This window comes from Ostrea edulis, chromosome 3 (assembly GCF_947568905.1).
Source record: "Ostrea edulis chromosome 3, xbOstEdul1.1, whole genome shotgun sequence".
Taxonomy (NCBI): Eukaryota; Metazoa; Mollusca; class Bivalvia; order Ostreida; family Ostreidae; genus Ostrea; species Ostrea edulis.
This window is the reverse complement of record NC_079166.1, coordinates 14,946,956-14,958,827: the sequence shown is the minus strand read 5'-3', so window position 1 is coordinate 14,958,827 and position 11,872 is coordinate 14,946,956. Positions and strand designations below refer to the sequence as shown.

Below are 11,872 nucleotides of genomic sequence, written 5' to 3'. Positions count from 1 at the left end.
CGTTATGTCATGGAAAATCCATATACAATTGTAAGCAAATAATGAAATCGTACATCGTTCCTGTCGATTTTGTTTTTGCTTCACAAATAAAACGTGTCATCCTTCGTCATTCGATCTATATCAACAAGAGTATCACTTGTATCCGCACGGTTTTACACATCTCATTCCAGCCTTGATCAAAGCTTTCAAATAATTCCATGGTATCACAATACATTTATTTTCCTCTTACCGCCGTCCGCTTTTGTCTTCGGTATTCATGTAAACACGCTATCTAATTAATATTCAAACGAAGTACTGATGTAGAATATTGATCCAAAATTAGATACTGGAAAGTAACACGGCGGGAAAATTACAATTTATTATGTAAATGTATACATGATACATGTACACAGGACAACCAATGTATTTTAACCAAGAAACATTTACTTTAGTTTTAATCTTTTAACTCTCTCTCTCTCTATATTGTTTATTCGCCACTCAAGGTTCCTTGGGAAGGGGGGCTTGTACAGGTTAACAAGCAATGAAAATAAATGACAATCATTCAAAAGTACTAATACTGTCAGAGTTTACACTTCTGCATTGTACATATCTATAATTATTTATGAAAAAACTGACTGCAGACAAGATTTAAATTAACAACATGGTATATACAATAAAATAACCCAACTGCTTCACACATCAGTTTCTGAGACAGCGGATACGTGTTATGTGAATACATATAAAATTGTAATCAAATCAGTATAATTATAGTTTAACAAGTACAGTACGCAAGTATAAAACACATGTATATGCAGGATCTAGTTGTTCTGAATGTTTTATATGCTAATGCAGGGAGGTTAGAATATAATGATTATATAAATGAAAACAATTACGCAGGACACTTAAGGTAACGCATGAACTCGGTATGATAATGAGATCATAATGAGCTGATACGTCATGACAGTTGCTCCGCCTTGGTCAATCCATATTTGGATACACATACACAAACTCTAATTCTAGGATCATATAAAAATATATCGGAATATTGCCTTTATTCTACGCATAAAATAAGTCAAATTTCCCTGATTTGACAACACATCACAAGGCATTATGATGAGAAATACCCCGGTGAAGTTTGTCGGATGGTTGGGATCAGCGTCTAAAATACGCTTACTAGGCACATGGCAAAGACGACGCGACGTTCAGAAGATGTCAGCTGTACAACTTTGAAATCGGAAAAATCAAGGTAAATTCTTGTAATTGAAATAATGATGTATGAATACCTGAAACCAAAGTTGTCAACAATGAAAGTAGACAACATTTACTGTGTTTTATACATTGACTCAATACTTTAGAGGTAGTATATACATAGTTTGATGTTCCTTGTTTACATACTGCACACGTCACACGTAGCCGATGTGTAGCATATATTAGGTGCACACACACAAAATAGGCCTATATGTTAGAGAACTGATGCTCAAATGGTACCAGCTGTTATTTGTTTATATAAACATGATTTACATGAGTACAGGCGGGTATCTAGGCAATAAAATCCACAGGCACCTAAAGTATGGATATTACATGTACTTACCCCCCCCCCCTCTTCCTTTTGATTTTGTTCTTGCTATAATTTCTCTGAAATAAGTAAATTCCCTGTCTATCTCATCCTTCTTTCGATTCAAGTAATCCTTTCACGCTTTTTGTAAGCTTCTACCGGCATTATTTAATTTATTTATTGATCCACCAAGCATGTTGGCATACAATCATGTTACACAATATGAGATATGTATATTGATGACAAACTAAATACTAACGGTTCATATGCATATTTGTAAAGACGTTTATATATATTTGGCATGTATATATGACGTCAAACTGTATATAAATGTATATATAATTTAACATTGCATGTATAACATTAGCAGCCTATAATTTATTACAAAATTTGTGCTCATTTTTTTTTTATACCCGGACAAGGCCAATCTCTAAAGCTTACAAAAAGTGTGAAACGATTACAGTACTTTAAAAATCGAAAAAGAAATGAGTTAGACCGGGAATCAACACATTTCAGATTTATCGCTGCAAAAAATATTTTCAAAAATGGGGGTTGGGGGGGGGGGGGGGCGCTAGTATCAGTGCATCAGGTATCTGGTAATATCTTGTACAAATGCACGTGTAACTACATTAATTTTGATGCTCTAGATTCACAGTCACATTTAATTTTATCAAGTGACATACTAGAAAGAAAATAAATTTGGGATATTTTCGTTTACATTACAGTTTGAATAAATGGAAGAAAAATAAAAGACCCTGAATACATACTGATTGCCCACATTTTTTATGTGTATTTGAGACCCTTCTTTAATACATTGAATGTTTGCGGCATATGAATTTATAATATGAGATAATGCTATTTACAGATGTGCATACCAACAAGAATGTGAACTTTTCAAAGAGCATGATATTTCCAATTTTCCACATCTCTAGACCAGTGACCACAAATGTACATACAAGGTAATTTTTACAAACTTTGAATAATCCAATCAGGCACTGGATATACATAAATATAGGCATTATTTACATCTAGTCAATATTAATTTCTTCAAAATGATAAATAAGAGAAAATTCATATGAAGCATGTTTTGATATTGCTGTATGGTATGAAATTTGAATGTTTTTATGTTATAATGCACATATAAACTTGAACACGTAGACTTGTGTTTTAAATATTTTTGACTGGCAACTTTCATCTTTTTTCCATTTAGTACCCACAGATGACAGCCATATTGACTCCAGTAGATAATATTCATCTCCATCAGCTGGTTACTACGCTGTACATAGTGGTCAAACCAGGATATCCACTAATTGCATTCAGTGATGTGAATTGTCATCTACATTTGTGCTTATGAACTTTAGTAAACTGTCAAGTTTTAATATCAAGAAAATGACTGCTGAAAAAGCATCTAATCTTGTGTTCTATGAATGTTTTCAATTAAACACAAAACAAAATGAGAAATAGTTTTATTGAAACTTAATTGAAATTCACTTTGAATTACTTTGCATTGACTGAGTACTTCAAATTTTAATCTTTCTACATTTTCATGGTCAAGTGATAAAAAGTATTTGAGAGTGAGGGGGGGGGTGTCATATGAAGTAAAAAGATTGACACTCATTTGGTGAACTAGATATTTTACACACTGCAGCCACTTATCTTTATATTCAATAATGAATTAAGAATATTTCTTAAAACTGGGAAAACAACCCCCCCCCCCAAGTAGTGGAGGAGTATGTGTCACTTCTGGTTTTCCAGTAGCTAGATACATATTTTGTTGAAAGCAATTTTGATTTTCAAGTTCTCACCTTAAACTATTTCTAAAAGAAATCCAACTCGAGTCGTTAAGTATTCCCACGGATATTTTTTTATATACACAGTGATATAATACAAATATTCATTGTAGAACAAGATACATATACCCCCCCTACCTCATTATGTATGTTTCATTGCAAGAGCAGATGCTCCATGGGTCCAGACTCCTACCCAACCCACTCAACTTCAAAAGTAATAACTCCATGACATTTTAATCGTTTTTAAAACTATCAAATTAAGTTATCCCCTTCCCTAAACTGTGTTTCATTGCAAGAGCAGCATGGGTCCAGATATAGACAACCACCCTTCAACAGTGTTTCATAAAAACATACATGTAGTGTATCATATTTTTGTATATATTCTACATCTATTTAGTAGACACTGCATGTTTGTACCCTTGTTTAGATACCCCCACCCCCACCCCCAATGCAGGGATTGACACCCGAGACTATATTCCTGGATCAGCGCATGATTTGCACCGCGAATCGTCAGTTACAAATTACGCACTGAGTTCGATCTGTTATTAAGCTCAGAAACATAAGAACTTGCTGTACTAATGGCTAGCACGTATGATGTGTTCGAGGTAATGCAGATAATTCAACACCGCACCGATCTCTGTGAAATTAAATGCATACTTCTTTGCATCAGATTAAATTTTCAAAAAAATATATAGATACTGGTGTGTTGTTGTATTCATACCAAAGCGAAGAAATATTTTTTGAATATTTGTAATACATATAATACACACTTGTTTGTTTAACACATTCACATTGAAGGAATTATTTCGTTTTAGGCCTAGATCGAGGGTAGATAGTGCATATATATTTATGTGTGTAGTCTGATTAAAACCAGCTCCCTTCTAATGGTCCCTGACGACGATAGGGGAAAAAAAAAAGGGGGGGGGGTAATCAGACTGTCATTCATTCATGAGGTTTGGAATTTAAATAATCTGATTGTAAACAGATCTTTTATCCGCTCCGTTATCATTATGTCGTTACAAACGCACAATGTTTGAATACAAACTAGAGTTTAAAGTGTCTCTGAAATTAGTTGTTAAATGTAACTGTCTTGGTTACTGGGAGTACAAGACCAACAGTCCGGTACAATAAATTTATTACCAGACTGTCAACAGGCACTGTCCCTTGGTGCCCCCTGTAATCAAGTCAACAATTAATTCATACTTTCTTTACTGAACACTTCATACAATTAATTGTTTTCATTTATATAATCATTCTATTCTAACCTCTCTGCATTAGCATAAAACATTCAGAACAACTGGATCCTACATGTACATGTGTTTTATACTTGCATACTGTACTTACTAAACTATAATAATACTGATTTGATTACAATTTTATATGTATTCACACAACACACTTGGACCTATCCACTGTCTCAGAAACTGATGTGTGAGGCATTTGGGTTATCTTATTGTATATATCATGTTGTTAATTTAAATCTTGTCTGCAATCAGTATTTCATATATAGTTATAGATATGTGCAGTGCATGCAGAAGTGTGAACTCTGATAGTATTAGTAATTCTGAATGATTGTTTTCTTATTTTCATTACTATACATCCCCCCCCCCTTCCCAAGGAACCTTGATTGGCGAATAAACAATAGAGAGAAAGAGAGTTAAAAGATTAAAACTAAAGTAAATGTTTCTTGGTTAAAATACATTGGTTGTCCTGCGTACATGTATCATGTATACGTTTACATAATAAATTGTAATTTTCCCACCGTGTTACTTCCCTTTCCAGTATCTAATTTTGGATCAATATTCTACATCAGTGCTGCGTTTGAATATTAATTAGATAGCGTGTTTACATGCATATCGAAGATAAAACTGGACGGCGGTAAGAGGAAAATAAATGTATTGTGATACCATGAGATTATTTGAAAGCTTTGAACAAGGCTTTATCTAAAAATCACTGTCCAAATCTTGAAATATTCTTGAACAATACACTGAACTCGAGAAAAAACACAAATAAACAAAGTGCAGGGGTGGGTTTTCAACTTGCAGGCCATTTTTAACTTATTTGCAAGCGGATGATCCAATTTGGACAGTGAATACTCGATTCTGTGAAACTTATTCTTTTCTATCATGTCATGTTTTTATTGATTTATGTACAGCTGGCTGTGCGCGGTGTCGATTTATGATCATCTATTTGCGTCTTGTATAATCTGGTCAAATGACGTCATATGCACCTTGGCATCTTAAGTAAACATGCGAAGTGAAAGTACTGGAGGCGTATATATGTTGTGGTACTTGAAAAGTGTCTTTAGTTTTTTAATATTAATAAATGACCTACACCCAAAACAATAGGATATAAAGCTTCATTTTTCCGAATAATTCTTAAACATGACCTTAAGTCACACGCATAATTGTACGAAGTGTTCAGTAAATAAGGTATGAATTGTTGACTTGATTACAGGGGGCACCAAGGGACAGTGTCTGTTAACAGTCTGGTAATAAATATATTGTACCGGACTGTTGGTCTTGTACCCTCAGTAACCAAGACAACTATATTTAACAGCTAATTTCAGAAACATTTTAAACCCTAGTTTGTATTCAAACATTGTACGTTTGTAACGACAAAACAATAACGGAGCGGATCAAAGATCTGATTATAATCAGATTGTTTAAATTCCAATCTTAAACCTCATGAATGACAGTCTGATTACCCCCCCCCCCTTTTTTCCCCTATCGTCGTCAGGGATCATAAGGAGAGGGAGCTGGTTTTAATCAGACTACACACATGAATGTACATGCACTATCTACTCTCGATCTAGGCCTAAAACGAAATAATTCTTTCAATGTGAATGCGGTAGACAAACAAGTGTGTAATTTATGTATTACATATATTCAAAAAATATTTTTTTGCTTTGGTATGAATGCAACAACACACCAGAATCTATATATTTTTTTGAAAATTTAATCTGATGCAAAGAAGTATGTATTTAATTTCACAGAGATCGGTGCGGTGTTGAATTATCTGCATTACCTCGAGCACATCATACGTGCTAGTCATTAGTACAGCAAGTTCTTATGTTTCTGAGCTTAATAACAGACCAAACTCAGTGCATAATTTGTAACTGACGATTCGCGGTGCAAATCATGCGCTGATCCAGGAATATAGTCTCGGGTGTCAATCCCTGCATTTGGGGGGTGTGTGTGTCTAAACAAGGTTACAAACATGCAGTATCTACTAAATGGATGTAGAATATATACAAAAATATAATACACTACATGTATGTTTTCATAAAACACTGTTGAGGGGTGGTTGTCTATATCTGGACCAATGCTGCTCTTGCAATGAGACACAGTTTAGGGAAGGGGATAGCTTAATTTGATAGTTTTAAAAAGGATGAAAATGGAGTAATTACTTTTCAAATTGAGTGGGTTTCGGTAGGAGTCTGGAGCCATGCTACATCCGCTCTTGCAATGAAACATACATAATGATGGAGGGGGGGGGGATATGTATCTTGTTCTACAATGAATTTGTGTATTATATCACTGTGTACATAAAAGAATCTGTGGGAATACTTAACGACGCGAGTTCGATTTCTTTTAGAAATAGTTTTAATTGACAACCTGAAAATCAAAATAGCTTTCAACAATATATGTATCTAGAATACAGTCACCATACAAGCTACCTGAAGACCAGAAGTGACACATACTCATCCACTACTTGGGGAGGGGGTATATTTCTCCATTTTAAAGAAATATTCTTAATTCATCATTGAAAATAAAGACATTAAGTGGCTGCAGTGTGTAAAATATCTAGTTCACCAAATGAGTGTCAATCTTTTTACTTCATATGACCCCCCCCCCTTTACTCTCAAATACTTTTTATCACTTGACCATGAAAATGTAGAAAGATTAAAATTTGAAGTACTCAGTCAATGTAAAGTAATTCAAGGCGAATTTCAATTATTTTTAATATAAATATTTCTCATTTTGTTTTGTGTTTAATTGAAAACATTTTATAGAACACAAGATTAGATGCTTTTCAGAAGTCTTTTTTTTTTTTTTTTTTTTTTTTTTACTAAAGTTCATAAACACAAATGTAGATGACTATTCACATCACTGAATGCAATTAGTGGATATCCTGATTTGACCACTATGTACAGTGTAGTAAGCAGCTGATGGAGGTAAATATTATCCGCTGGAGTCAATATGGCTGTCATCTGTGGGTACTAAATGGAAAAAAGAAGAAAGTTGCAAGTCAAAAATATTTAAAACACAATACTGTAGGTCTAAGTGTTCAAGTTTATATGTGCGTTATAACATAAAAACATTCAAGTTTCATACCATACATCAATATCAAAACATGCTTCATATGAATTTTCTATTATTTATCATTTTGAAGAAATTAATGTTGACTAGATGTAAATATTATCTATATTTATGTATATCCAGTGCTTGATTGGATTACTTAAAGTTTGTAAAAATTACCTTGCAAGTACATTTGTGGTGGTTGCTCTAAAGATGTAGAAAACTTGGAAATATCATGCTCTTTGAAAAGTTCACATTCTTGTTGGTATCATGCACATCTGTAGATAACATTATCTCATATCATGAATACATGATGCTGCAAACATTTCATGTATTAAAGAAGGGTCTCAAATACACATAGAAAATGTGGGCAATCAGCATGTATTCAGGGTCTTTTATTTTTCTTCCATTTATTCAAACTGTGGTCAGTAATATGATGCTAGACTGGTTGTAGAGAAAATATCCCAAGTTTATTTTTTTTTCTAGTATGTCACTTGATAAAATTAAATGTGACGGTAAATCTAGAGCATCAAAACTAATGTAGGTACAGATGCATTTGTAAAAGATTTTACCACAGTTACCTGATGCTACCCCCCCCCCCCTTTTGAAAATATTTTTTGTGGCGATAAATCTGAAATGTGTTGATTCCCGGTGGTCTAACTCATTTCTTTTTCGATTTTTGAAGTACTGTAATCGTTTCACACTTTTTGTAAGCTTTAGAGATTGGCCTTGCCCTTGTACGGGTATTAAAAAAAATGAGCACAAATTTTGCAATAAATTATAGGCTGCTAATGTTATACATGCAATACTAGATTATATATACATTTATATACAGTTTGACGTCATATGTACATGCCAAATATATATACACGTTTTTACATATATGCATATGAACTGTTAGTATTTAGTTTGTCATCATTATACATATCTCATATTGTGTAACATGATTGTATGCCAACATGCTTGGTGAATCAATAAATAAATTAAATCATACCGGTAGAAGCTTACAAAATGCGTGAAACGATTACATAAATCGAAAGAAGGATGAGATAGACAGGGAATCTACTTATTTCAGAGAAATTATAGCCAGAAAAAAAAATCAAAAGAAAGAGTGGGGGGGGGGGGGTAGGGTAAGTACATGTGATATCTATATTCCAGGTGCCTGTGAATTTTACTGCCTAGATACACACCTGTACTAATGTTTATATAAATAAGAAACAACGGGTACCATTTGAGCATCAGTTCTCTAATATATAGGCCTAGGCCTGTCTTGCGTGTGTGCACCTAATGCTAGGCCTATACACATCGGTTACGTGTGACGTGTGTAGTATGTAAACAAAGAACTATATACTACCTCTAGAGTATTGTGTCAATGTATAAAACACCGTAAATGTTGTCTACTTTCATTGTTGACAACTTTGGTTTCAGGTATTCATATATCATTATTTCAATTACAAGAATTTACCTTGATTTTTCCGATTTCAAAGTTGTACAGCTGACATCTTCTGAACGTCGTCTTGCCATGTGCGTAGTAAGCGCATTTCAGACGCTGATTCCAGCCATACGACAAACTTCACCGGGGTATTTCTCATCATAATGCCTTCCGAGGTGTTGTCAAATCAGGGGAAATTAACTTATTTTAAGCGTAGAATAAAGACAATATAATTTTTTATACGATCCTAAAAATAGAGTTTGTGTATGTGTATCCAAATATGGATTGATCAAGGCGGAGCAACTGCCATGACGTATCAGCTCATTATGATCTCATTATCATACCGAATTCATTCGTCATCCGATCCTCATGTGATGTCATAGCTTTTTGCAAAACGTTTAATCAATCAAATTTTGCACATGATAGAAATATATCTCCCAGAGGAATTTTGTTCACTGAACAAAATAAAAAAAAAAGGTAAACTTTTGATACTGAAAAAGTTTTTTATTTTTCATAGATCATCAATTATTTATAATTTTAAAAATGTTGTCAAGGGCAATAACTCCTATGCTGGAATTTCCTCTACTGCAGTCAATGACACAATGATTTCCCTAATATCCACAATTAATTTTGATATATCTATGAATTAGCAGTTTTCTTGAACTGTTGACATTTAAAATAAGTAATTTCAACAAGTTTTAATCAATTTTCATTATTCTGTTTAACGGAAATGTGTGATTTTTTTATGTTGATATATACTTCTGTTTTTTGTATGTCTGACATCTTTAAAAAGGTGGCAACATACACATTTTCTTTGGTTATTGATTAAATTAAACTATATTGAGTGGAAATTAATACAGTTTTTTCCACTTTCAACCATTAATATTGATAAGTCACATGAGGATCGATCCACCTTAAGTGTCCTGCGTAACTTAAATGTTTTAGTTGTAGTTCTGAGACCTCCTTTCTGGATTGTGGAAACGATATTCTTTTTCAACCTTCCCTGCCGTCAAAACAAGTAAATCAATCTCTGCATAGCTTTTAACAGAACACTGGGGTGCATACGGCTCATTTTGAGACGATATTTGATATTAATGCTGTATCGAACGTTTTCAATCACAAGTATATCCGATGTTAATTTATCCATATCATAATCACTCTCCGTGGTATCAGCCTTATAATGACGCTGGGTTACGAACGTTTCCTCACCACTGTCTGACGGATTCATATTGATATGACGATAGTCGTGTATGAACTGAATATCTATTGTGGTAGTCATTCCCGTGGACATTCGGGTCAAAATGGGTCCCCAGTACCCCTTGCTTGTCGTAATTAACGATTAGATAGGGGCGGTCCTTCTGATGAGACCGCAAAAACCGAGGTCCCGTGTCACAGCAGGTGTGGCAGAATAAAGACCCCTCCCTGCTCAATGACCATAAGCGCCGAGCATTGGCCTAAATTTTACAGCCCTTCACCGACAATGGTAACGTCTCCATATGAGTGAAATATTCTCGAGAGGGCCGTTAACAATATTCAATCAATTAATCAATTAAGTGACTTCTCTATTACTTTTACACGTAAAACACGTAGACTACCGCGATTCTTCACAGTTGAATGACCATTATGTCCATTCAGATACAGCAAGGGGTCCAGTAAAGGTGGGTTTTAAGTGGATCAATGTACTCGTAGTGCTCCGTTCCTTAAAAGTAATGAGCTTTGGTCAATTCGGCGCCTCGGTTCCATTGCTATTAAGGAGTGTAGAGCTACTCATACATTAATCTTTACCTATGAAACACGTCAAACAGCATCATACCCAATGAAATACTTTCAATAAATTGTGTAACAAGAATTATTTGTATGTCACTTATCAATATCCTATTGAATAATATATTGGGTCGTAGAAGGCTATTGGATTGGATGTTCGTTTTGTGACCGGGAGTTCGATTTTCAATATGGCGCAAGATTAATTCTAAAACATCTAAAATAAACAGTGATTGTTCCTTCACAGAGCACCCGCAAGCAGAAGTCAATGTCACCGGCATTGCAAATACGACTTTAGAAAACGGAGATAATGGGATACGGTAGAATTCTCACTGTTACGGCTCTGTGTGTCATGCAGAGGCCATTTGAGGCTCTTCACCTAAAATTGATTTCATCTTTACGTGAGTAAATATTTCTGATATGGGACGTAAAACAATACACAAAAACAGACCATGCATTATCTCATTGATTTTGTTTTATGTACTGTGGAATTTCCTAGAACTGATCAGATCATATTTACAAGATAGACACCAATGTGTTACCATTGGACCTATTAGGTCATATACCCATTAGTTACCTTTTGGTGCTCCCCAGAGATCTGTTTTGGGACCCAAATCATACTCTCCTTTCGCAAGATCCATAGGAACAATATTTCATCGCCATGGTATGAAGTATCATTGCTAGGCAGACAATGCACAAGTGTGCATGGTAATCAGGCCAGAAGAAAACTGGGTAGACTACGTATCTCGTATGGAATCCTGCATTGCAGACATAGGATCTTGGGTGACATCGAGTATTCTTAAATCAAATCAAGACAAGACTGAACTAATTCTATTTTCAACGAAACAAAACTCAGATTGCGCCCCTACACTACATCTTAGGGCGGGTGACCAAACTATCAAGAGTACAACATGCGTGAAAATATTTTAACCTAAACATACTGTTCCCGCCATGGATCTGCGCCATCATACATCGCAAGTCTTTTAAATAAATACAAGCCGAGTCGACCAATATGGTCAAAATCGAAGGCACGACTTGTGGTACCAAAAAGAAC

At 34.6% G+C, this 11,872-nt stretch overlaps 2 long non-coding RNA genes across 2 annotated transcripts; one reads left to right on the top strand and one right to left on the bottom strand.

The window, feature by feature from the left end:
* The first annotated feature begins 2,263 nt into the window (after positions 1-2,263).
* Positions 2,264-2,995, top strand: LOC130053269 (uncharacterized). Its single transcript, XR_008801793.1, has 2 exons — positions 2,264-2,493; positions 2,745-2,995. It is a non-coding gene; the product is annotated as an uncharacterized LOC130053269 (long non-coding RNA).
* Positions 2,996-7,463: 4,468 nt separating this feature from the next.
* Positions 7,464-9,214, bottom strand: LOC130053274 (uncharacterized). Its single transcript, XR_008801797.1, has 3 exons — positions 9,091-9,214; positions 7,806-7,903; positions 7,464-7,546 (listed from the first exon to the last, which is right to left on the bottom strand). It is a non-coding gene; the product is annotated as an uncharacterized LOC130053274 (long non-coding RNA).
* Positions 9,215-11,872: the final 2,658 nt, after the last annotated feature.